This window comes from Durio zibethinus, chromosome 15, assembly GCF_047325235.1.
Source record: "Durio zibethinus cultivar Kanyao isolate XHJ-2024 chromosome 15, ASM4732523v1, whole genome shotgun sequence".
Taxonomy (NCBI): domain Eukaryota; kingdom Viridiplantae; phylum Streptophyta; class Magnoliopsida; order Malvales; family Malvaceae; genus Durio; species Durio zibethinus.
The window spans coordinates 1,361,893-1,389,809 of record NC_143176.1 but is presented as its reverse complement, the minus strand read 5'-3'; the positions used below and the strand labels follow the sequence as shown (position 1 = coordinate 1,389,809).

The window sequence follows — 27,917 nt, the reverse complement described above, 5'->3', positions numbered from 1 at the left end:
AAATGACTAAAGAAGAAACCCAAACATAAACCAAGAAAAAAAAAGGTATGAACGAAGAAAATTTGGAAGAATGGGACGCGAGTTTCTTGGAGGAACTTATCTAAGTTGAAGAAATTGCTCTTTCTTGTTCTTCTGTTAACCAAAACAACCTTCATTCTTCCTTCTATTTACCACCTTCGCCACGGCTGCCACCACCAACATCATCACATCAGCAACACCTACATTTTTCGTCGTCATCTCACACTAATTCCCTCAGTTACTCGCCTCTCAAAAAATTGTCGATTTTGGTGGGGCCTTGAATTCTAATGGAAGTTTTGCTAAATGTGCTACTTCTTCGACTCCTATGCGGCTAGTTCGTGGTTCTAAAAATGCTAAGATTCTTAAGATTGAGTGCTTAAAGAATGAGCTATGACATATTTGAAAGCAACTAACAGACCTAGAAAAAGAGTGTTCATAGTTTAAGAAGGAAAGAAATAAGGAGGATTAGCTTACTTTTGTGGATTCAAAGAATGAGGTGAACATTGCTAATTTTCATGGGTCAAGGATTGCAAACTTAGAACATGGAATCCCTATTACAGCTCATCATGAGGCTATCCAAGAATTTTCAAATGCTAAAAGCTTTTGATGGTTAGATTGGCCTGAATATAGCCAAGTCAAGTTGTAAGGAAATTAGAGTTCAGACAGATCTAAGTGCTTGTCTAGATCTTTCTAAGAAGTTGCATGGCATCTGGGATTTGTCAAGTGACCAAAAGTTGAGAAAAAATCTGATAGCCAAGTTGTTTGTAGTTTGTTCCATAGATATTGATGTCCTATTTGGGTTCATTAATATGAGCTCACCTTCCAAAACAATGGAACCATTGGTATTCAAGAGCTCTTTTAATAAGGCTTTGCAGAGCTTTGTGCATCCTGTTCTTAGTTCTGAAGCTATAAAAGTATCTTTTTTCTACCTTTCTTTGACTAAGATCAGTAGTGGACTGTTGCAATTGAAGGCTCTATTTGAGTCATTGTTTGATCTCTGTAGTGTTGAAAATGCAGTTATTACTTATAGATCGCTCTATATACTACATGTCTTGCTGAAGCATCTTTTGACTTTTGAAAGGAATCTTGAAGCAAGCAAGAAAAAGATGGCAACAAGAGTACAGAGATTAGGGAAGGATCATCGAAATAAAAAAAAACTAAAATCCACGGCACCACCAGTTCTCACCAAGCTAATTTTGTTGTCATCTCCACCTTACCATCCTTCCATCATTGACAATTCACCTTGAAGTGGTTCATTTCATCTCCTAACCAATCTCTTTTCTTTAAATGGTATTAAGATCTTCAATCCAAATGGCTTGTAAGAAGATCAGAGAGTACGATTCCAAGAGACTTTTAAAAGAGCACCTCAAATGCCTAGCTAATATTCATCTCCAGATTTGCTCTGCCTAGGTGACACAATCCGTTGATTTCACTCAGTTAGCAAACCAAGAACCATAGTTTCCATCCACCAGATTGGTTGTCAAGCCAGATATGTTGTTTGGGAAATGTGGAAAGAGTGGCTTGGTTGCTCTCAAGTTAGATCTTGCTAAAGTTGTTGAATTCGTCAAAGCACGCCTTGGCATTGAAGTTGAGATGGGTGGTTGCAAAGCTCCTATAACCACCTTCATTGTTGAGCCTTTTGTCCCCCATGAACAAGAGTATTACCTTTCAATAGTCTCTGAAAGGCTTGGCTCAACCATTAGCTTTTCAGAATGTGGAGGCATCAAAATTGAAGAGAATTGGATAAGGTTAAGACCATTTTCCTTTCATTTGAGAAACCTATGACCTTCGAGACGTGCGCATCATTGATAGATACATTCCCTTTTGAAGTTCGAGGGAATATTGGTGACTTCATCATGGTTGTCTTTTCTGTCTTTCAAGATCTTGATTTTAGCTTTCTGGAGATAAATCCATTTACGTTGGTGAATGGAGAACCATACCCACTGGATATGAGGGGAGAGTTGGATGACACTGCTGCATTCAAGAACTTCAATAAGTGGGGTAACATAGAGTTTCATCTACCTTTTGGAAGAGCCTTGAGCCCAACAGAAAGTTTCATTCATTCATTGGATGAAAAGATGAGTGCATCCCTGAAATTCATTATTTTGAATCCAAAAAGGCGTATCTGGACAATGGTTGCTAAATGTGGCGCTAGTATCATATATGCTGACACTTTGAGCTACCAAGTTTGGTATTTTTTTTATTTTTATTTTCTTTTTTTTGTAGTTTTTTTATTTTTTTTATTTATGTGTTTGTTTATTTTTTTGGAATATTTTTTGCATGACTAAATAAAATAAAATAATATAAAATAAAATTTTTAAGAATAATATTTTTAAGGAAAAGTTGAAAGTATCAATTTTCCTTGTACAAAAGCATTGAGTTTTTGAAGAGAAAAAGATTTATATCAAAGATTGAATCATTATTCTTTTTTTATTTATTTCTTTTTTTCTTGAATTTTTTTTGTTAAATAATCCGACGATAGAGCCTTTACATGTGAAACAGTAGTCTCCTTACATACTCTTGAGGTGAGGAAATTTTTTCAATTTTCTGCTAAAAGTATTAGAGTCAATTGAGAATAATTTTCAATAATTAATTACTTGGTAAATTTTTAAGGCTTGTTGGATAACACAAAATTAAGCTAGTACCGTCTTTCGATGGGCGTTGTGAGAGATCTATAACCTTTCTCACACATAATCGTACTCCCAAACCCTGCTCTAATCAACAGATCTGAATCTATTCTTTTAGGGACCCTTATGTTTAGGTATTCCTTGGAATGATAGATTCCTTAGGTGGCCAATCGCACCTAAATAAAAAAGATTGGTGGCGACTCCTTCAAGTCAATGTCTAGCGATAGATCCCCAGATGTATATGTTATGACATCCATTACTAAAAGTCATTTTGGTTTTTTAGGACAAAAGGAGTCATGGTGTCACCTACACACACATTATGAATAAGATGTTGATGGCACATGCTCTCTTTTTTGTTTCAATTTCATGGTGCGATTCGTGTTAGGGGTTTGTTATTTAGCTACAAGTGATGATACTAATCATTTCACCTTCCTAGGAGGCTAAACAAATCAATCGTCATGCATGCCCAGGGTCAAAAGGGGTTTAAGGCACAAAAGCACCCTCGCCCATTTAGTATTTTGTTAACGTATTTGTGGGTTGTTCATTGAGTAAGTTTATACAATGATCTTTCTGCAGGTTCACCTAAAGAAACCTTGTTATGACTTCTCCTTCCTCTAAATGATAAGGTTCAGTAGACTTCTTATAACATTATGAGCAATGAACCATCCACATTTCCACGATCCAAACACTTCACTGAACCATTCAATTAGTAAGAGCGATGGGTGATGTGTACAAAGGGTAAAGACATAGTCAACATGAGCTAGTGACTTATGCTTACTAAGAATTCCTTGTTCAAGACCAACAATTACAATGATCTATCCCCATCATGATGAAATTTCAAAGATTACCTCTCATTGAATACATCAGTCTAGCGTGCATGCAGCCCAGAACATCTAACGGCATCACAAACCTATTATTGCCTCAAACTTCCTTGGCCTAAGTGGCTATAGTCATTCTAAGAAGCTATCCACAAAGGATCACCTCTGTGTAGCTAGTTAGCAAGTTGAAGTTTCATTCATTAATAGAATTAACAAGACAAATCACTCTACCAACTAAGAATGGCCATGTAACACCACCCATAAAATTAAGAAAGATCTTTCGATCTATCAATCCTTGCTATGTATGGACCTAGTAAGTTTCCTTGTGTTGAGTCAAATTAAGCTACAAGCTCCACTTTTGGTGGTGCCCTTCCATCAATTCCTTTAAGTTTCAGCCTTGCAACCATACTCCTTTCGAAACCCAAAGACTTTGATTTTTCATAAGGTGTCGGTAGAGTCCTAAAAGTAACATCCATCAATCCATAGTCAGCATCATTTATGGTTGACACTAGAATGGTATTTGATCTTCTTCAAGCTCCCAACTTTAATTCTTTATTAATGAAAACATCATTGGCAAATGCTTTCATAGTTGTTCATCTTTCATAAATCCAAGAATTTCACCTCTGACTGTGAAATATGAATGCCCTTGACTATCCCTATTAATCATTACTCCGATCTCAAAGGCCAACACAATAGGATTAAAATCCTATGATGTTACCCTATGCTAATGTATACAAGTGTAGGCTTACTTGAGCACTTTGAGTTTTTTCAAAGTAACAGCGCCAAAGGAATGACTCGATCAAATAAGGCCAAGATCACATTATTGATAATAGGGATGAGTAAATCATTGCTCATCGTGACCGAGCTAGATGACCCAATCCTCGTTCCAACTATGAGCTTTTTAACTACAACAACTTAAATATACACTATTGGAGCTAGAATTACCATAGTTGCTGGCACTAGACTTGCTTTCCCACAGATCCTCACTAAGGGATTTAGGTTATACTCATTCTAATTGCCAAACTCATAGAGCCCAGTATTGTTATTTATTGTCACTACTTTCCTATTTTTGAACACTTTACCAGAACATTCAGTTGGTAGGAGCAATGAGTGATGTGTACAAAGGGTAGGGATATAATCAATGCAAGGTGATGACTCATGCTCACTAGGAAATTTTAAATCTCTTACATATTAATTTTTTAGTATGAATAAATTCATTTTATTTTATTCCAAATAAGTTAGTGTGAATTGAAAAAATTGTTTTATGACAAAACAAAAATGATTTAAAATAAATAAAGGTTCATATAGTCTTAACTATTTGAACTAGTTTAGCAAATAAATTTATTTTCTAAATCTCTCAGTTATTAATTTTTGGAATATTTTTATATTAGTATTATTTTATTTTGAATAAGCTTGTATAAACAGAAATAATTGTTTTATGATAGAACAAAAGGTTATAACTATTTGAAGTATACATTTATTCAAATAGTTAACTATTTAAACTGGTTCAATAAATAAATTTATTTTTTAAATCTCTTATTAATTTTTGAGAGATTAATAAATTACTATTATTTTATTATGAATAAACCTTGTATAATAAAAAACAATTATTATATAACCAAACAAAAGGTTATAACGATTTAAAATAGATAATTGTTGATATAGCCATAATTATTTGAACTAATTTGGTAAACCAATTTACTTTTTAAATCGCTTACTTATTAATTTTTGAAATATTAGTAAATTAGTATTATTTTTATTTTGAATAAGCTTTTATGAATTGAAACAATTGTTTTATGATAAAACAAAAGGTCATAATGATTTTAAATAGACAATTGTTCAAATAAGCATAACTATTTGAATTTGTTTGGTAAACTAATTTATTTTTTTAAACTATTGCTTATTAATTTTTGAAATATTAAGAAATTAGTATTCTTTTATTTTGGATAAGCTTTTGTAAACTGAAATAATTGTTTTATATCAAAACAAAAGGTCATAATGATTTTAAATAAATAATTGTTCAAATAGTAATCACTATTTGAACTTGTTTGATAAATAGATTTATTTTTTCAAACTTTTCCTTATTAAATTTTCAAATGTTAATAAATTTGGATTATTTTATTTCGAATAAGATTGTAAGATATGAAACAAATATTTTCTAACTAAACAAAAGGTTAGAATGATTTAAAATATATAATTATTTTAATAGTTTTAACTATTTGAACTGGTTCAACAAACACATTTATTTTTTAAATCTCTTACTTATTAATTTTTGAAATATTATTAAATTAGTATTATTTTTAACTAAATAAGCTTTATGATTAGAAACAATTGTTTTATGACAAAACAAAGATCTTAACGAATTGGATTGATAATTGCTTAAATAGTCATAATTATTTGAACTAATTCGATAAACAGATTTATTTTTTAAATCTCTTACTTATTAATTTTTGAAATATTAATAAATTAGTATTATTTTATTTCGAATAAGCTTGTATGATAAAAAACAATTGTTTTATGACAAAACAAAAGGTCATAATGATTTGAAATAGATAATCATTCATATAGTCTTACTATTTGAAATGGTTTAGCAATTTGATTTATTTTTTAATTTTCTTGGTTATTAAGTGTCAAAATATTGTTAAATTAGTATTATTTTATTTTGACTAATAGTATGAGTAGAACCAATTGTTTGATGACAAAATAAATGGTTATAATGAATTGGAATAGATAATTATTCAAATAGTCAAAACTATTTGAAAAGGTTTGGTAAACAGTTTTACTTTTTAAATCTCTTACTGATTAATTTTCTAAATATTAATAAAAGGTTAGAATAATTTGAAATAGATAATTATTTTAATGGTCTTAACTATTTGAACTAGTTCGGCAAATACATTTATTTTTTAAATCTTTCACTAATTTTTGGAATATTATTAAATTAATATTATTTTTTATTCAAATAAGCTTGTATGATCAGAAACAATTATTTTATGAGAAAACAAAAATCATAAAGATTTGAGAATGATATTTGTTCAAATAGTCATAACTATTTGAACTAGTTCAGAAAATAACTTTAGTTTTAAATCTCTTACTTATTAATTTTTGAAATATTAATAAAGTAGTATTATTTTATTTTGAATAAGTTTTTATAAAATGAAACAATTGTTTTATTACAAAACAAAAGGTTATAACAACTTTAAATAGATAATTATTCAAATAGTCAAATTTATTTGAACTTGTTTGATAAATAGATTTATTTTTTTTAAATCTCTTGCTCATTAATTTTTCAAATATTAATAAATTACAATTATTTTATTATGAATAAGCTTGAATGAACTGAAATAATTGTTACATGAATAAACAAAAGGTAAGAATGATTTGAAATAGATAATTGTTCTAATAGTCTTACCTATTTGAATTGGTTCAATTAACACATTTATTTTTTAAAGCTCTTATTAATTTTTGGAATATTATTAATTTAGCAATATTTTACTCATAATAAGTTTGTATGAACAGAAGCATTTGTTTTATTACAAAACAAATATCATAATAATTTGAGATGGATAATTGTTCAAATAGCCATAAGTATTTGAATTGGTTCGATAAACAGATTTAACTCTTAAATTTCTTATTAATTTTTGAAATATTATTTTATTCTGAATAATTTTGTATGAATAGAAACAATCATTTTATGACAAAACAAAATGTCATAAAGATTTGAAATAGATAATAATTCAAATAGACATGACTATTTGAACTTGTTCAGTAAACATATTTATTTTTTAAATCTCCAACTTATTAATTTTAGAATATTAATAAATTAATATTATTTTATTTTAAATAAAGTTGTATGAATAGAAACAATTGTTTTATGACAAAACTAAAGATCAAAATGATTTGAAATAAATAATTATTTAAATGGTCATAACTATTCGAACTCGCTCAGTAAACAAATTTATTTTTTAAATCTTTTACTTATTAATTTTTTGAATTGTAATAAATTAGTATTATTTTGTTCTGAATAAGCTTTTATGAATGAAACAATTGGCTTATGACAAAAGTAAAGGTCATAACAATTTGAACGTGTTCAAAAAACATATTTATTTTTTAAATTTTTACTTATTAATTTTTAGAATATTAATAAATTTATATTATTTTATTCAAAATAAGCTTGGACGAACAGAACCAATTGTTTTATGCCAAAACAAAAGGTCATAATGTTTTGAAATAGATAATTGTTCAGATAATCATAACTATTTGAACATGATTGGTAAATAGATTAATTTTTTAATCTCTTACTCATTAATTTTTAGAATATTAATAAATTAGTATTATTTTATTTCAAATAAGCTTATATAAATTGAAACAATTGTTTTATTACAAAACAAAAGGTCACAATGATTTGAAATAATTAATTATTTAAATACTCATGACCATTTGAACTTGTTCGATAAACATATTTATCTTTTAAATCTTTTACTTATTACTTGTCAAAATATTAATAAATTAATATTTTTTAATTCAAATAAGCTTGTATGAACATAAATAATTGTTTTATGACAAAACAAAAGATCATAACAATTTGAAATAAATAATTGTTTAAATAGTCATAAAGATTTGAGCTTGGTCGGGTAGATTTATTAGATCTTTTACTTATTAATTGTCTTAATATTAATAAATTTGTATTATTTTATTCAAAATAAGCTTGTATGAATAGAAAAAAAATCATTTTATGACAAAACAAAAGGTTATAATGATTTCAAATAGATAATTATTCAAATAGTCATAATTATTTAAACTTGTTCGTTAAACAAATTCATTTTTTAAATCTCTTAATTATTAATTTTTACAATATTGATAACTTAATATTATTTTATTTTGAATAAGCTTATATGAACCTAAATGATTTTTTTATTACAAAACAAAAGGTCATAATGATTTGAAATAGATAATTATTCAAATAGTCATGACTATTTGATCTAGTTCGGTAAGAATATTTATGTTTTAAATTTTTTAGTTATTAATTATTGAAATATTAATAAATTGGTATTATTTTAATCCAAATAAGCTTTTATGAATAGAAACTATTGTTTTATAACATAATAAAAAGTCATAACAATTTGAAATAAATAAATGCTCAAATAGTCATAACTATTTGAACTGGTTTGATAAATATTAATAAATTAGTATTATTTTATTTTGAACAAACTTATATTAACAAAAAAAATATTGTTTTATTACAAAATAAAAACTAATAATGATTTGAAATAGATAATTGTTTAAACAATTATAATTATTTGAATTGGTTCTGTAATATAGAATTATTTTCTAAATCTCTTATAAATTTGTGAAATATTAATAAATTAGTTTTACTCTATTCCGAATAAATTTCTACAAGCTAAAATAATTATTTTATGATAAAACAAAAGGTCATAACAATTTGAGTTAAATAATTGTTCATATAGTCTTAACTGTTTGAATTGGTTCAGCAAACATATTTATTTTTTAAATTTTTTAGTTATTTTCATAATATTACTAAATTAGTGTTATTTTTTTCGAATAAGCTTGTATGAATAGAAACAACTGTTTTATTATAGAATAAAATGTTATAACAATATGAAATAGATAATTGTTCAAATAGTTATAACTATTTGAACTGGTTTGGTAAAAAGATTTATTTTTTAAAAACAATTGTTTTATGATAGACAAAAGGTAATAATAATTTGAAATAAATAGTTGTTTAAATGGCCATAATTATTTGAACTTATTTAGTGAACTGATTTATTTTTTAAATCTCTTAGTTATTAACTTTGGAAATAATAATAAAGTAGTACTATTTTCTTTTGGATAAGCTTTTATGAACTAAAACAATTGTTTATGACAAAACAAAATGTCATAATGATTTTAAATTGATAATTGTTCAAATAGTCATAACTCTTTGAACTTATTCGATAAACACATTTATCTTTTCGAATCTCTTGCTTATTAATTTTTGGAATGTTAATAAATTAGTATTATTTTATTTCGAATAAGCATGTATAAACTGAAACAATTATTATAGGACTAAATAAAAGGTTAGAATGATTTGAAATAGATAATTATTCTAATAGTCTTAACTATTTGAACTGGTTCAACAAATATATTTATTTTTAAAATCTCTCACTAATTTTTGGAATATTATTAAATTAGTATTATTTTGTCCATATAACCTTGTATGATCAAAAAAGATTGTTTTATGAAAAAACAAAGATCATAATGATTTGAGATTAATATTTGTTCAAATATTCATAACTATTTGAACTAGTTCCAAAAAACAACTTTAGTTTTAAATCTTTTGTTTATTAATTTTTTAAATATTAATAAAGTAGTATTATTTTATTTCAAATAAGTTTTTATGAAATGAAACAATTGTTTTGTGACAAAAAAAAAAGGTCATAATGACTTTAAATATACAATTGTTCAAATAGTCAAATATATTTGAACTTGTTTCATAAATAAATTTATATTTTTTAAATCTCTTGCTCATTAATTTTTCAAATGTTAATAAATTACAATTATTTTATTCTGAATAAGTTTGTATGAACTGAAATAATTGTTTTATAACTAAACAAAATGTCATAACGATTTGAAATAGATAATTGTTATAATAGTCTTAACTATTTAAACCGATTCAACAAACACATTTATTTTTCAAAGCTCTTATTAATTTTTGGAATATTATTAAACTAGTATTATTTTAATCAGAATAAGCTTGTATGAAAAGAAACAATTGTTTTATGACAAAATAAACATCATAACGATTTGAGATAGATAATCATTCAAATAGTAATAACTATTTAAACTATTTTGGTAAATAGATTTAGTATTTAAATCTTTTATTAATTTTCAAAATATTAATAAATTAGTATTATTTTATTTTGAATAATTTTGCATGAATAGAAACAATTATTTTATGACAAAACAAAAGGTCATAACATTTTGAAATAGATAATTATTTATATAGATATGACTATTTGAACTTATTCGATAAACAAATTTATTTTTTAAATCTCCTACCTATTAATTTTCAAAATATTAATAAATTAGTATTATTTTATTTTGAATAAACTTGCATGAATAGAAACAATTGTTTTATGATAAAATAGAAGATCATAACTATTTGAAATAAATAATTGTTCAAACAAGCATAACTATTTGAACTTGCTCGATAAATAGATTTATTTTTAAATCTTTTACTTATTAATTTTGGAATATTAATAAACTAGCAGTACTTATTTTAAATACACTTGTATGAATAGAAACAATTAGTTTATAACAAAATAAAAGGTCATAATTATTTAAAATAGATAATAATTCAGATAAACATAACTATTTGAATAACATATTTTATTTTTTAAAATTTTACTTATTAATTTTTGGAATATTAACAAATTTATATTATTTTATTTGAAATAAGCTTATATGAACAGAAATAATTATTTTATGATAAAACAAAATATCATAATGATTTGAAATAGAAAATTATTCATATAGCCATAACAATTGGAACTTGTTTGGTAAATAAATTTATTAAATCTCTTACTCATTAATTTTTGAAATATTAATAAATTAGTATTATTTTATTTTGAATTAGCCTATATGAACTGATATAATTGTTTTATGATGAAATAAAAGGTCATAACAATTTGAAATAGATAATTATTCAAATAGTTATGACTATTGAAACTTGTTCAATAAACATATTTATTTTAAAAATCTGTTACTTATTAATTGTCAAAATATTAATGAATTAATATTATTTTAATTCGAATAAGCTTGTATGAAAAAAAAATTTATTTTATGACAAAACAGAAAAGTCATAATGATTTAAAATAAATAATTGTTCAAATAGTCACAACTATTGGAATTTATTCGAAAAACATAGTTATTTTTTAAATCTTTTATTTATTAATTATCTGAATATTAATAAATTTGTATTATTTTAATTGAAATAAGGTTGTATGAATAGAAAAAATTATTTTATGACAAAACAAAAGGTTATAGCTATTTGAAATAGGTAATTGTTCAAATAATCATAATTGTTTGAACTTGTTCGATAAATAGATTTAGTTTTTAAATCTCTTACTTATTAATTTTTGAAATATTAATAAATTAGAACTATGCTATTCTGAATAAGCTTGTATGAATAAAAACAATTGTTTTGTGACAAAATAGAAGGTCATAACAATTTGAAATAGATAATTGTTCAAACAAATATAACTATTTGCATTGGTCAAGCTAACAGATTCATTTTTTAAATCTGTTACTTATTAATTTTTAGAATATTAATAAAGTAGCATTATTTTATTCTAAATAAAATTGTATCAATAGAAATAATTATTTTGTGACAAAACAAATGGTCATAATGATTTAAAATAAATAATTATTCAAATTGTTATATCTAATTGAACTAGTTTGGTGAACAGATTTATATTTTAAATCTCTTAATAATTTTCAAAATATTAATAAATTAATATTATTTTATTCCAAACAAACTCATATGAACAAAAACATTTGTTTTATGACAAAACAAAAGGTCATAACGATTCGAAATAGATAATTATTCATACAACCTTTATTATTTGAACTGGTTTGGCAAACAATTTTTTTTTTTAAATCTCTTACTTATTAATTTTCATAATATTATTAGATTAGTATTATTTTATTTTGAATAAGCTTGTATGAACATAAATAATTGTTATATAACAAAAGAAAAGGTTATAATGATTTGAAATATATAATTGTTCATATAGTTATAACTATTTGAACTAGTTCGCTTAACAGATTTATTTTTTAAATCTTTTACTCATTAATTTTTGAAATATTAATAAATTAGTATTATTTCATTCTGAATAGGCTTATATGATGAAAAACAATTGTTTTATGACAAAATAAAAGTTCATAACAATTTGAAATAGATAATTGTTCAAATGGCCACAATTATTAGAATTGATTCGATAAATTGATTCATTTTTTAAACCTCCAACTTCTCAATTTTTAAAATATTAATAAAGTAATATTATTTTATTTTGGATAAGCTTTTATGAATTGAAACAAATGTTTTATTATAAAACAAAAGGCCATAATGATTTTAAATTGATAATTGTTTAAATAGTCATAACTATTTGAATTTGTTCAGCAAACATATTTATTTTCTTAATTTTTCGCTTATTAACTTTTCAAATGTTAATAAAATAATATTATTTTATTTTGAAGAAGCATGTATGAACTAAAACAATTATTTTATGACTAAGCAAAAGGTCAGAATGATAATAGATAATTGTTCCAATATTCTTAACTATTTGAACTGGTTCGACAAACACATTTACTTTTTAAATCTATTGCTTATTAATTTTAGAATATTATTAGTTTAGCAATATTTTACTTCAAATAAGCTTGTATGGATAGAAACAATTGTTTTATAACAAAACAAAGATCATAATGATTTGGGATAGATAATTATTCAAATAGTCATAATAATTTGAACTAGTTTAGTTAACAGATTTAGTTTTTAAATCTCTTATTAATTTTTAAAATATTAATAAATTAGTATTATTTTATTCTGAATAATATTGTATGAATAAAAAAATTTGTTTTACGACCAAACAAAGTGTTATAATGATTTGAAATAGATAATAGTTCAAATGGATGTGACTATTTGAACTTATTCGGTAAACATATTAATTTTTTAAGTCTCCAACTCATTAATTTTATCATATTAACAAATTAGTATTATTTTATTCCGAATAAACTTGTATGAATAGAAACAATTATTTTATGACAAATGTAGACACCCAATTTGGTCCAGGCCCAGATCAATTGGGCCTGGTCCAAATAGGTAAGTCTATGCTTTTTTTTTCCTTTTTTATTTTATTTTTATTTTTATTTTTTTGTATTTTACATTTTTATTTTATTTTTATTTTTATTATTATTATTGTTTTTATATATTTTTTTTTCTTTTATTTTTATCTTAGGTATTTACTTATTTATTAATATGTATATATCTTTACTATTATTTTTTTTTCTTCCCTGTTAATATTTATGTATATCAGATTATGTATTATCTGTTATTTAATTTTAATTTATCTGTTAATTTTCTTGATTTATCTGATTTATTTTCATTTGATTTTTTTTTATTTTTTTGATTTATCCGACTGGAAATTGGATTGGGATTCAATCAGAAGATCCATGTTGGATTCAATGATTGAATCTCGATCCAAAGAGGAATTGGGATTGATCAGAAACTCTTTTGATCAATCCCTATAAAAGGGATCCTCTGGAATAAAAAGATACACAAAAAAAATAGTGAGGAAAGAAGCTACTGGTTGAGAGAAAAGGGCATATAGAAAATTTTTGAAGGCTAAGAAAAGGTTTAGAAGTGTTAGAACAGTTGTAGGAATCGAAAAAAATTTTTGGAAATTTTTGGCGAAATTTTTTTCTAGAAATTTTTGGAAATTTTCCAGATTCCAGTGAACTTTTTGGCGAAAGTTAAATTTTTTGGCGACAATTTCAGCCAAGTTTGAAGTTTTCAACCAGCTACCCAGTTTTTGATGAAGATTCCCAGAAATCGACCAACTTTTCGGTGAACTTTCGACGAAAAATCCAGATTTCGATGAAAATTCCAGAATCTGGTGAATATTCAATCGGAGTTTTTCGGTCGTTTTAGAGAGAAGGGAAAGAAAAGAAAGGAAGAGAGAGAGAGGGGAGAAGGTTTCTACTAAAACAATGAAGGAAACAGCCTGATATACCCTCCCAAAATGATGTCATTTTTACGTTAAATAACCTAGAGGATCCGTGCGTTTTGCCAAGATCCGACCCGACCCGAGCGTCGACCCGCTTTTCGACCCGCGCATGTTCTGCTCCCCGAGCCATTAGTCGAGCCGAGCCAAGCCGATGTCTCGAGTAGCTTCTTCGAGCCGTTTTTCTTCCTTGAGTCGAGTCAAGTCGAGCCAAGCCGTGAACCGAGCCGCTCTAAGCTTTTTTTTAATTAATTAATTAATTAATTAATTTGTTTATTTTTTTTTATTATTAGATTAGGTTTATTTAATATTCTTTTATCTTTATTTTATTTTTATTTTTGTTTAACTTTTCTTTATTTTTTTTATTATTCTCACTTTTATTTTGTTTTATTTTCTTTAAATAAAAATCAAAAAAAATATTTTTGGGGAAAAGTTAAAAGTATCAATTTTCCTTAAAAATAAATTTTTAAAAAAGATTTTTGAGGAAAAGTTGAAAGTATCAATTTTTCTCGAAAATAAAAGTTTCCAAAAAATATTTTTAGGGAAAAGTTGAAAGTATCAATTTTCCTCGAAAATAAAAGTTTCCAAAAAATATTTTTGGGAAAAAGTTGAAAGTATCAATTTTCCTTAAAAATAAATTTAAAAAAAAAAGATTTTTGAGGAAAAGTTGAAAGTATCAATTTTCTTCGAAAATAAAAGTTTCCAAAAAATATTTTTGGGAAAAAGTTGAAAATATCAATTGTCCTTAAAAATAAATTAAAAAAAAAAAGATTTTTGAGGAAAAGTTGAAAATATCAATTTTCCTTAAAAATAAATTTTCAAAAAAATATTTTTGGAGAAAATTTGAAAGTATCAATTTTCCTTAAAAATAAATTTTCAAAAAATAAATTTTTAAAGAAAAGTCGAAAGTATCAATTTTCCTCAAAATTAAAGTTTCAAAAGAATATTTTTGGGAAAGTTGAAAGTATCAATTTTCCCTGCACAAAAACAATCATTCTTTTCTTTCTTTTTATTTATTTATTTAATTTTTTTAAATAATGCGACGATGGAGCCTTTGCAAGTGAAACAGTAGTTTTCTTGCATACTCCTAAGGTGAGGGAATTTTCTCAATTTTTTGCTAAAAGTATTAGAGTCAATTGAGAATAATTTTCAATAATTAATTACTTGGTAAAATTTTAAGGCTCATTGGATAACACAAATTTAAGCAGGTACCATCTTTTGATGGGTGTTATGAGGGTGCTATAACCTTCCTCACACGTAACCCAACTCCCAAACTCTGTTATAGTTAGTAGACCTGAACCTATTCTTTTAGGGACCCTTAAACTTAGGTGTTCCTTGAAAGGACAGATTCCTTAGATGGCCAATCACACCTAGATAAAAAAAGATTGGTGGCGACTCCCTAAAGTCAATGTCTAGCGATTGATCCCCGGATTTAGACGTTGTGACAGCTTGGTGACTCCACTAGGGACTTTGAGAGTCAGGCCAGCAAATAATTTGTGTTATCCAAAAGCCTAATAAAATTGAACCTTTTTGTATATATGTGTTATTATTCATTCATGTTTATTTACCTTGTTAATTATGTCATTCATATGCACGTGCATAACATGAGCTCTACACCCGAGCTCCGTCCCTCTAGGAGGGAGTAAAGTACCTATTGCTTTCGTGAGGTCTAATGCCTCCGTAGTGGCTAGCGAAATACTCCCACTCAAATTGAACCTTTTTCGCTTGTAGCTTGTAATGGGTGAGGATTAGGGTGCCTTACTAGTCTATGATGGACAAAGATGTAAGGAGCAATTTGAGGACCTTTAGACTTTGACCTTAAAACCGCATATAGTGAACCTTAAGAGCGCCTAACCTATAGATAGAGCCATCACTCTTCCCTTTTAGAATTGACCAAAAGCATAGGATTCATCCTTTTTTACTCTATGTGATGTTTAAATTTACTTAGTTATTTATTCTTTTTCTGGGTATACTAACCTTTTTCTTATTCTTTTGCACTGGTTCATACGCATATCATAAAGTTGCATAAAGAACATTTGCTTAAAAAACGGTCTTCAACAAATTTTTTCATAGACTCTATTGAACGACTAGTTTGTTCTTCATCCGTATTAGCACCTTGTGGGACACCCACGAAGTACTTCATTGAAGAAGCCAAGGCCCAGTATGAACAGATCAAACAATTTTATGGCTATAATTCTAGGATGATAAACTCAATGTAGATAAAAGTTTTTTTTTTGGAATAAATGAAATCTTTTAGTTGAATACCGTTTTTAAGGCAAATGTTCTTTGCATACATGCATTTTTCATTCATTGCATTCTCATTCATTACACTTAACAAAGTAACCATGTGATAGTCATACAAATTTACTAATTCTAAGATATGGTACTCAAGGTTCAAGGATAGCTCCATCTAGCGAGAACCCTGCCCATCGATACAACACAAGATCCAGAGCAAAGCAAATTGAGCAGGAAAATTCTCATAGATTTGAAAAGATAGAAAAGGCACAGGAGAAGATTGAAAGTGAGTTGAGCAAGATTCTGGATGCTCTCAATAGCCTGAATAAAAGAAAGGGAGTTGAAAAAAAATACAAGCCAACAAGTTCCCCCATTGCAAGAAATGGCTGACCCTTTATATCCTCCAGGTTTTGGCCCACCTCAAGCCCAGTCTGCTCAAGAGGTCCCACCACAACACTTCACATATCCAACATATCCTAGAATACCGTCAGCTTCCAACCCAAGGCATTTTAATAGCTATGTAAACCCTGTCTTTAATGAGAAAGCAGTAGAACCAATTCTTGATCTAGATGATTTAAAAGAGAAGGAGAAAGAAAAGATAAGAGTGGAAACTCAGGAAAGCTCCAAGATTAGTATGCTAGAGCAAAGGCTACGGGCTGTGGAAGGATTTAGTTTTTATGGGTCAGTTGATACTGCTAGGCTCTGCCTAGTCCCTGATGTGGTTATTCCTCATAAGTTCAAATACCAAAATTTAAAAAATATGATGGTACAAAGTACCCCAGAACTCACATCACAATGTATTGCCAGAAGATGGCAGCTCATGCTCATGATGAAAAACTTTTAATGCATGTTTTTCAGGATAGCCTTACAGGCTCTGCTGCCAGGTGGTATGTTCAGCTGGACAGAACTTGTATTCACTTTTAGAGTGATATGGCACATGATTTCATCGATCAATATCGATATATTACCGATTTGGCCCTTGATCATTTGTCTTTACAGAATCTAAAAAAAAAGGCAAACGAGTCTTTTAAAGAATATGCCCAGAGGTGGAGGGATATTACTTCTCAAGTACAACCTCTTTTGACTGAGAAAGAGACTACGATTCTATTTGTTAGTACTTTAAAACCTCCTTATTATGAAAAGATGATAGGGAATGCAACGAAAAACTTTACTGATATGGTAATTTTGGGAGAAATTATTGAGAGTGCCATCAAGAATGGCAAGCTAGAAAGAAATGAAGCATCTAGCAAGAGAGTCTCGAAGAAGAAAGAAACTGAAGCTTAGGCTATGAGTTTTAATAGACAGCAATTTGAAGGCTATCCACCCTACTCACCACCAGAATATCTGCTATATTATCCTACTGTAAATAACACTTCCCTTCACCCATACCAACCATTTGTACAATCACTATACTCCCAAACATATCAAACCCCTCACAGGCCTCAAAACACCATGTACAGTCCTAACACTCAACCTACCCAAAGACCTCAAAATCGCCCAACTAACCTCATTGGTGGCTCGCGGGAGCAACGAACTACCCGTGAAAAACCTGTGTTTGACCTGATTCTAATGACTTCTATAGAATTATATAAGGAGCTTTACAACAGTCATTTAATTACTCCAAGTAAATTGGAACCCCTCAAGCCATTTTACCCTAAGTGTTACGATCCCACAGCCCACTGCGACTACCATTATAGGATTGTTGGTCACTCCACCAAAAATTACACCACCCTGAAACACAAAGTGCAACGGTTGATCAAGGATGGGATGATTTGCTTTGATACGGGAGGGATGACTGCATCGAATGTTAGTGGCAATCCTTTATCGAATCATAATGTGATGCTATAAGTGAAGAACAGGAGAGCCATGTGAAGAAAAGAGTGGTAGATATTAAAACACCTCTCAGCCAATTGTTCGATGTTTTACAGAGGGCTGACATGATACGACTAGTAAATTCTCATAGCTATCATGGAGCATATACAGCCAGTACTAGTTGTAAGTATCATAATGGGGCAATAGGTCATTCCATTGAGACTTGTGAGCAGTTTCACCAAGAGGTGCAAAAACTCTTGGATTCACATCAGATGGAGGTCTATGAAGAAATAAAAGACTTAAAGAATGTTGAGGTGTCCATGATTGATAAGCCTGTAAAGCTGTTTCCAAAACCAGTGACAATTTAATGTGGGAACAAACCGAAGTCAATCATAGACAAACTCATCCCCAGGCCGATAACTTTTAAAGTCCCAACTCCTTTCTTGTACAAGGATGATAAAGCTGTACCCTGGAGATATGGCTATGACACTGTAGTTCAAGGGTAAAAAGAAGATGTCTCCAAAGCCGACGCTTCCAATATAATTGGTGTAGGAGGCATTACTCGAAGTGGGAGGTGTTACACTCTAGAAATGCTAGAGAAGGCTAGAAGAAAGAAGGCTAAAGAAGGAGAAAGATGAAATAATCCTGAAATAAAATTGAAAAAGATCATCCAAAGCCAATATCAGAAAGAGAGGTTTGTGAATTCCTGAAGCTAGTAAAACATAATGAGTATTCAGTTGTGAAATAGTTGAATAAAATGCCAGCTCGAATCTCATTATTATCACTGCTGTTGAACTCAGAGTCATACCGAAACATCTTGCTAAAAGTGTTGAATCAGGCATACGTGGCACATAACGTATCTGTTGAATATGTGAACCACCTGGCTGGAAATCTAGTCATCCCAAATCACATTTCATTCAGCAATGATGAGATTTCTTTGGGTGGAAAAGGAAATGCTAAGGCTCTGCATATCACAGTTAAGTGCAAGAGCCATATCATAGCCAAGGTCCTTATCGATAATGGCTCTGCTATCAATGTCATACCTATGTCAACTTTGGCAAGGTTACCCATTGATTACTCTCATATGAAGGATAGTCAGATGATTGTGAGAGCCTTTGATGGGACCAAAAGAGAAGTCTTGAGGGATATCGAGATGCCCTTACAAATTGGGCCATGCACCTTCAATGTAAAGTTTTAAGTGATAGATATCTCTCTATCTTACAGCTATTTATTAGGAAGACCATGGATTCACATGGTAGGAGTTGTGCCCTCTACTTTGCACCAGAAGATCAAGGTCAATGTAAAAGGTCAATTAGTAGTGGTAGTTGGGGAGGAAGACATGCTAGTGACCCAACCATTGAACACTCCATATGTAGAGGTTGTCGAAGAAGCATTGGAATGCTCCTATTGATCTTTTGAATTGGTTAATTCTGTAGGTGAAGGATTTCAAAATCAACCTTTTTCAAAGATAGTGATGAGCCAAGTCATCAACAAGGGCTGGTATCCAGGACTAGGGCTAGGCAAAAACTTTTAGGGAATAAAAGAACCTCTAACAATAATAGACAATAACAACAGGGTAGGCCTAGGCTATGAGATAGCAGAATGGAAGGTCAAAAAAAGGCCATTAGGAAAGACAACAAGACTAATGGTTATCCCGTACCTGTATGAAACTTTCAGACCTGAAGGATTCATGTACCCAGATACAAGAAAAAGTGTGGAAGATGCTTTTACCCAGTTAGCCATTAATGCTGTTGAAGATGAAGTGGGGCTTAATCAAGAGGAGTGGGTTCGCCTTTGTCCACCAAATTATGAGCTGAATAATTGGAGTGCCATCAAGATGCCTATAACTTTTGATTTTGATACAATGTAATTGTAACATCTCAATAGCTATTGCCCAAGGCATTGGGGTGATCTTTTTTGTTTGGGCCATTTGTCTTTTATTATTTTTTAATAAAAATAAGAATGATGCATTTTCATTCATTTCTTCTTGTGTCTTCATTATTTCCATCTTTCCAAGCACATCTTGCCAACATATCCCATTTCATTCAATTTCAAGTCTTTAAATGAACATGAAGATAATCATGATAACAATCAAGAGGTTAGCTTTGAGAATTCAATTAACACTGATGAACTTGACAATGAAGAGAATTCTGAAGAATATGTTATGCCTCCAGACCTAATAAGATTGATTGAACAAGAAAATAAGCCAATTGAGTCTCATCAGGAGGTAGTGGACTTAGTGAATTTGAAAGATGAAGAGAATAAGAAAGAGGTCAAAATGGGCACTTCACTTTCATTTGGAGATAGGCAACGATTGGCAGACCTACTTTGAGAATTTGTAGATATATTTGCTTGGTCTTACCAAGATATGCAAAGGCTGAGCATAGAGATAGTAGAGCACAGATTGCCCCTAAAGCCAAAATGTAAGCCAGTTCAGCAGAAACTGAGACGGATGAAGCCCGAAATACTACTAAAGATTAAAGAAAAGGTAAAAAAATAATTTGATGCAGATTTTCTATAAGTGGCTAAGTATCCAGAGTGGGTAGCCAATATAGTCTCAGTTCCTAAGAAAAATGGGAAGGTATAAATATGTGTAGACTATCGAGACTTGAATAAGGCTAGCCCAAAGGATAACTTTCCTTTACCTCATATCGACACACTGGTAGATAACAAGGCTAAGCATTCGATTTTCTCTTTTATGGATGGTTTCTTAGGGTATAATCAGATAAAAATGGCTATAGATGATATGGAAAAGACTACTTTTGTGACTATGTGAGGAACCTTTTGCTACAAAGTCATGCCCTTTGGGTTAAAAAATGCTGGGGCAACATATCAAAGGACCATGGTAACACTCTTCCATGACATGATGCACAAAGAGATCGAGGTGTATGTAGATGATATGATTGCAAAGTCTTATGAGGATAAAGATCATGTCACTAGCCTCAGAAAGTTATTTGAGAGGTTGAGAAAATTTCAGCTCAAATTAAACCCAGCCAAGTGCACCTTTGGGGTAAAGTCAGGGAAGTTGCTAGGCTTTGTGGTCAATGAAAGAGGAATTGAAGTCAATCCAGATAAGATACAGGCCATTCAAAATCTGTCACCTCCCAGCACACTCAGCACACTCAAAGAAGTTTGAGGCTTTTTGGGGAGATTGAACGACATTTCTCGGTTTATCTCTCAGCTTACTTACAAATGTGATCTCATATTTAAGCTTCTCCGTAAGAATAATCCTGGGAAATGGAATAAAGAATGTTAAGAGGCGTTTGATAAAATTAAGCAATATTTATCGAACCCTCCAGTATTGGTGCCACCTGTTCTAGGGAAACCTTTAATTTTATACTTAACTGTATGTGAAAATTCAATGGGATGTGTGCTGGGGCAACATGAGGCTAGCCGAAAGAAGAGAGCTATTTACTATCTGAGTAAAAAGTTCACGGAATATGAATCCAAGTATTCTTCGTTGGAGAAAATATGTTGTGAATTAGCGTGGACTGCCAAAAAACTCAAACAGTATATGCTCTATCATACTACATGGCTTATAGCAAAATTGGATCCAATTAAGTACATCTTCGAGAAGCCTTCTTTGTCTGAAAGAATTGCTAGATGGCAAGTAATGCTCTCGAAATATGATATTATATACGTGAGCCAAAAAGTAATAAAAGAGCGCACTATAGCAAAATTTCTTGCAGATCGTGCTACTAAAGAGTATGAGCCAATGAAGCTGAAATTCCCTGATGAAGACCTAATGACTATTTCCCAACTAGAGGAAGGGGAGCATGGAGAGAAATGTTGGAGAATGTACTTTGATGGAGCTACTAATGCCTTGAGGCATGGAATTGGGGTAATTTTGATCTCTCCAGAAGAACAATACTACCCTGTAATAGCAAGGTTAAATTTCAATTGCACAAATAACATCGCTGAATATGAGGCATGTGTCATGGGCTTACAAGCTGCTATAGATAAAAGAGTGAAAGCACTGAAAGTGTTTGGAGACTCAGCTCTAGTTATATATCAGTTGAAAGGAGAATGAGAGACGAGAGATTTAAAACTCGTTCCATATCATAAGTATATTTTAGAGTTGACGAAATAATTTAAAGATATCCAGTTTGACCACTTACCTTGAGAAGAGAATTTGATTGCTGATGCATTGGCTACTCTAGCTGTAATGATTCGAATTAATGACAATACTGACATTCAACCCATCAAGCTAGATGTTAAGGATATACCAACTTATTGCTTTAATGTAGAGGAAGAAAAAGATGGAAAGCCCTGGTATTATGCATCTTACGGTATATTAAGGATCAGCAGTACCCAGTGTAAGCAACAGAAAATGATAAAAGGCTCATCCGAAGATTGGCTATGAGCTTTTTCCTGGATGGGAATGTCCTGTACAAAAGAAGTAGGGATCAAGTATTATTAAGATGCATAAATAAAACTGAAGCGAGGAAAATCATTAAAGAGGTGCATGATGGAATATGTGGGGCACATACTAGTGGACATATGATGGTGAGACAGATCATGAAAATAGGATATTACTGGTCGACGATGGAGAATGATTGCATTGACTATGCTCGTAAATGCCATAAATGCTAGATATATGCTGATAAGATCCATGCTCTGCCATCTACTTTACATGTTATGGCACCACCATGGCCATTCTCAATGTGGGGCATGGATGTCATCAGTCCAATCACTCCAAAGGCTTTTAACGGGCACAGATTCATTTTTGTGATGATAGATTACTTCATAAAATGGGTAGAGGTAGCATCATATGCAAGTGTGAGACGATCTGTGGTTTACAAATTCATAAAGAGAAAGATCATCTATAGATATAGGCTTCCAAAGAGAATTATTTCAGACAATGCCAAGAATCAAAATAGTAAGATGATGCAAGAAATATGTGCTCAATACAAGATCAAGCATCATAACTCGACACCATATCATCCGAAAATGAATGGGGTAGTTGAGGCAGCCAATAAGAACATAAAAAGGATTTTAGAAAAGATGATCGAGACTTACAAAGATTGGCATGAGAAGTTATCATTTGCATTACTTGTATATCGAACGTCAGTTCACACCTCTACTAGGGCAACCTCATTTTCTTTGGTTTATGGGATGGAAGCTGTACTACCAGTGGAAGTAGAAATCCCCTCTTTAAGAGTTCTAAAAGAAGTTGAGTTAGAAGAAGCTGAATGGATTCGAGAACGTTATGAGCAGTTAAATTTCATAGAAGAAAAGAGATTGACTGCACTATGCCATGGGCAGCTATATCAAATAAGAATGATGAGGGCTCATGATAAGAAGATTCGACCCCGTTGCTTTCAAGAAGGAGAGTTGATCTTGAAAAGAATTCTCTCAATCCAGCACGATAGTAGAGGAAAATGGACTTTGAATTGTGAAGGGTCATATGTGGTGAAACAAGCTTTTCAGGTGAAGCGCTGATACTGACTAAGATGGATGGAAATGATTTACCCCATCCTATAAATTCTGATGCTGTGAAGAAATACTATGCTTAAAAAAATGAAAAAATGAAAAAAATGAAAAAATGAAAAAAATGAAAAAATGAAAAATGAAAAAATGAAAAAAGAAAAAAAGTGAATGAAAAAGGAGGACTCAAGGTGAAAACCTTAAAAGGGCGGTTGAGTCATAGGGGGTTTGTCTAAGTTAAAAACCTGCAAAGGCAACTTAGATAAGGAGAATACAGCATCGAATTTAAAAGTTCACTGACATGAAAGCTAGCAAATTCAAAAGAGTTCCAAGTTGTTAAATACATCAGAGGGTTGGGCTTTCAGAAAAAACTTTGAGAGGTGTTATCATGATTATCTGATTGTTTATTTTAGGCTTTATCCCCATACTTATCCTTGTAATTCTCCCTTGGTCAAAATTAGCCAACATTTTGCTAATAAGAGACATTCTATTTCATTCTTTATGTCTTTTTTTTTATGACTGTTTCTCAACCATTCGTATTCCTTTCTTCTTAATACCCCACCATGGAAGAAATGTGCAAATGCATTCTTACTTTTTGAGTTTGAAATAATGATTGATGAATGAATAACAACATGAAAGATTTTTACATTACATTGAATAAATCAAGAGTGATAAAGGCAGAATCGAGATGTTCAGCTCCTAATTAGGACATTGAATTTGGGAAGAGATTTCTTACAGAAAGAATGTGAATGAAAAAGACAATTAAGAGCTACACTGGCTCGATCTTAGAAGAGCAGTGTAATTGGATCTTTGAAGAATCAAAAGGCTTGATGCTCGAGAAAAAAGCTTGAGAAACTTGAGTACCATACATTGAATAGGTATTAATTAGCCAACATTTACGTAGCATGCATTGAAATTCATATGCATTGCATAGCATACATTGCTTTCAGAAAAGTATAGTGTACAAATTCAAGAAGCAGGGGTGTTCCAAGATCCCACATAGAAAAGATAGATGTTAAGACATTTTCAAAATTTTAAAAAAAAGCTTGTCAGGTAAGTTCCTAATCCTTGAAATATCAAAAAACACAACTTTCAACTCCTTTGGACATGATTGTCAATGAGCAATTTACTTTTCAAACTTGTGGTGCCTCTGTTTAGAGGAGCAATTTACTTTCCAAAGTCGTAGGCCTCTGTTTAGAAGAGCAATTTACTTTTCAAAGTCGTGGCACCTCTGTTTAAAGGAGCAATTTATTTTTCAAAGGCGTGGTGCCTCTGTTGAGAGAAGCAATTTACTTTTCAAAGTCGTAGTGCCTCTGTTTAGAAGAGCAATTTACTTTCCAAAAGTCGTGGTGCCTCTGTTTAGAGGAGCAATTTATTTTTCTAAAGTTGTTAAGCCTCTAATTAGATGAGCCATTTATTTTTCCAAAGTCGTTGAGCCTCTGATTAGAGGAGCCATTTATGTTTCTCATAGTCGTTGAGCCTCTGTTTAGAGGAGCTTTAATCAAAAACAAAAAAAACAAAAAACAAAAAAACAAAAAGTAAAAAGATCGAGTTGAGTCTTGATTGGGTGTCTACGTCTTTGCGTAATTTCTGTTTCACAGAAAATGTGCAAAGAGGGGCAGCTGTAGACACCCAATTTAGTCTAGGCTCGGATCAATTGGGCTTGGTCCAAATAGGTAAGTCTATACTTTTTTTTTCTTCATTTTATTTTTATTTTTATTTTTTTTGTATTTTACATTTTTATTTTATTTCTATTTTATTTTTATTTTTATTATTATTATTGTTTTTATATATTTTTTTCTTTTATTTTTATCTTAGGTATTTACTTATTTATTAATATGTATATATCTTTACTATTATTTTTTTTCTTCCCTGTTAATATTTATGTATATCGGATTATGTATTATTTGTTATTTAATTTTAATTTATCTGTTAATTTTCTTGATTTATTTGATTTATTTTATTTTTTTATTTATTTGACTGGAAATTGGATTGGGATTCAATAAGAAGAGTCCATGTTGGATTCAATGATTGAATCCCGATCCAAAGAGAAATTGGGATTGATCAGAAACTCTTCTGATCAATCCCTATAAAAGGGATCCTCTGGAACAGAAGAATACATAGAAAAAAACAGTGAGGAAAGAAGCTATTGGTTGAGAGAAAAGGGCATATAGAAGATTTTTGAAGGCTAAGAAAAGGTTTAGAAATGTTAGAACAGCTGTAGAATCGAAAAAAAATTTTGGAGATTTTTGGTGAAATTTTTTTCTGAAAATTTTTGGAAAATTTCTAGATTTCGATGAACTTTCCGACGAAAGTTAAATTTTTCGGTGACAATTCCGGCCAAGTTTGAAGTTTTCGGCTAGCTGCCTAGTTTTTGGTGAAGATTCCCAAAAACCGACCAACTTTTCGACGAACTTTCGTAAAAAACCTAAATTTTGACAAAAATTCCGGAATCCGATGAATATTCAACCGGAGTTCTTCGATCGTTTTAGAGAGGATGTAGAGAAAAGGAAGGAAGAGAGAGAGAGGGAAGAAGGTTTCTGCCAAAAAAACAAAGGAAACAGCCTTATATACCATCCCAAAATGATACCGTTTTTACGTTAAATAACCCAGAGGATCCGCATGTTTTGCTAAGATCCAACCCGACCCGAGCGTCGACCCGTTTTTTGACCCGCACGTGTTCTGCTCCCCGAGCTGTTAGCCGAGCCGAGCCGACGTCCTGAGCCATTTTTCTTCCTTGAACCGAGTCGAGCCGAGCGTGAACCGAGTCGCTCCAGGCTTTTTTTTTAAAATTAATTAATTAATTTTTTTTTATTATTATATTAGGTTTATTTAATATTCTTTTATCTTTATTTTATTTTTATTTTTGTTTTACTTTTCTTTATTTTTTTATTATTCTCACTTTTATTTTGTTTTATTTTCTTTAAATAAAAATAAAAAAAAATATTTTTGGGGAAAAGTTGAAAGTATCAATTTTCCTTAAAAATAAATTTTTAAAAAAGATTTTTGAGGAAAAGTTGAAAGTACCAATTTTCCTTAAAAATAAATTTTTGAAGAAAAGACTTTTGAGGAAAAGTTGAAAGTATCAATTTTCCTCAAAAAGTATATATTTTCCTCGAAAATAAAAGTTTCCAAAAAATATTTTTGGGGAAAAGTTGAAAGTATCAATTTTCCTTAAAAATAAATTAAAAAAAAAAAGATTTTTAAGGAAAAGTTGAAAGTGTTGAAAGTATCAATTTTCCTCGAAAATAAAAGTTTTAAAAAAATATTTTTGGGGAAAAGTTGAAAGTATCAATTTTCCTTAAAAATAAATTTAAAAAAAAAGATTTTTGAGGAAAAGTTGAAAGTATCAATTTTCCTCGAAAATAAAAGTTTCCAAAAAATATTTTTGGGAAAAAGTTGAAAATATCAATTTTCTTCAAAAATAAATTTAAAAAAAAAGATTTTTGAGGAAAAGTTGAAAGTATCAATTTTCCTCGAAATTAAAAGTTTCAAAAAAATATTTTTGGGGAAAATTTGAAAGTATCAATTTTCCTTAAAAATAAATTTTCAAAAAAATATTTTTAGGGAAAAGTTGAAAGTATCAATTTTCCTTAAAAATAAATTTTCAAAAAATAAATTTTTAAGGAAAAGTCGAAAGTATCAATTTTCCCTACACAAAAACAATCATTCTTTTCTTTCTTTTTATTTTTTTTATTTTTTATTTTTTTAATGTTAAATAATCTGATGATGGAGCCTCTGCAAGTGAAACAGTAGTTTTCTTGCATACTCTTGAGGTGAGGGAATTTTCTCAATTTTCTGCTAAAAGTATTAGAGTCAATTGAGAATAATTTCCAATAATTAATTACTTGGTAAAATTTTAAGGCTCATTGGATAACACAAATTTAAGCTGGTACCATCTTTTGATGGGCGTTGTGAGGGTGCTATAACCTTCCTCACACGTAACCGAACTCCCGAACTCTGTTCTAGTTAGTAGACTTGAACCTATTCTTTTAGGGACCTTTAAACCTAGGTGTTCCCTGAAAGGATAGATTCTTTAGGTGGCCAATCGCACCTAGATAAAAAAAGATTGGTGGCGACTCCCTCAAGTCAATGTCTAGCGATAGATCCCCAGATCTAGACGTTATGACAACAAAAACAAAAGTTTATAATGATTTGAAATAAATAACTGTTCAAATAGTTATAACTATTTAAACTTCTCT

General features: G+C 29.7%; 3 pseudogenes; 2 read left to right on the top strand and 1 right to left on the bottom strand.

The window, feature by feature from the left end:
* The first annotated feature begins 47 nt into the window (after positions 1 to 47).
* Positions 48 to 1,265, top strand: LOC149514492 (protein SENSITIVE TO UV 2-like; annotated as a pseudogene).
* Positions 1,266 to 1,329: 64 nt separating this feature from the next.
* LOC149514491 (ATP-citrate synthase alpha chain protein 2 pseudogene) lies at positions 1,330 to 2,161 on the top strand (annotated as a pseudogene).
* A 1,043-nt stretch (positions 2,162 to 3,204) lies between these two features.
* Positions 3,205 to 4,626, bottom strand: LOC149514490 (18S ribosomal RNA; annotated as a pseudogene).
* Between the last annotated feature and the right edge of the window lie 23,291 nt (positions 4,627 to 27,917).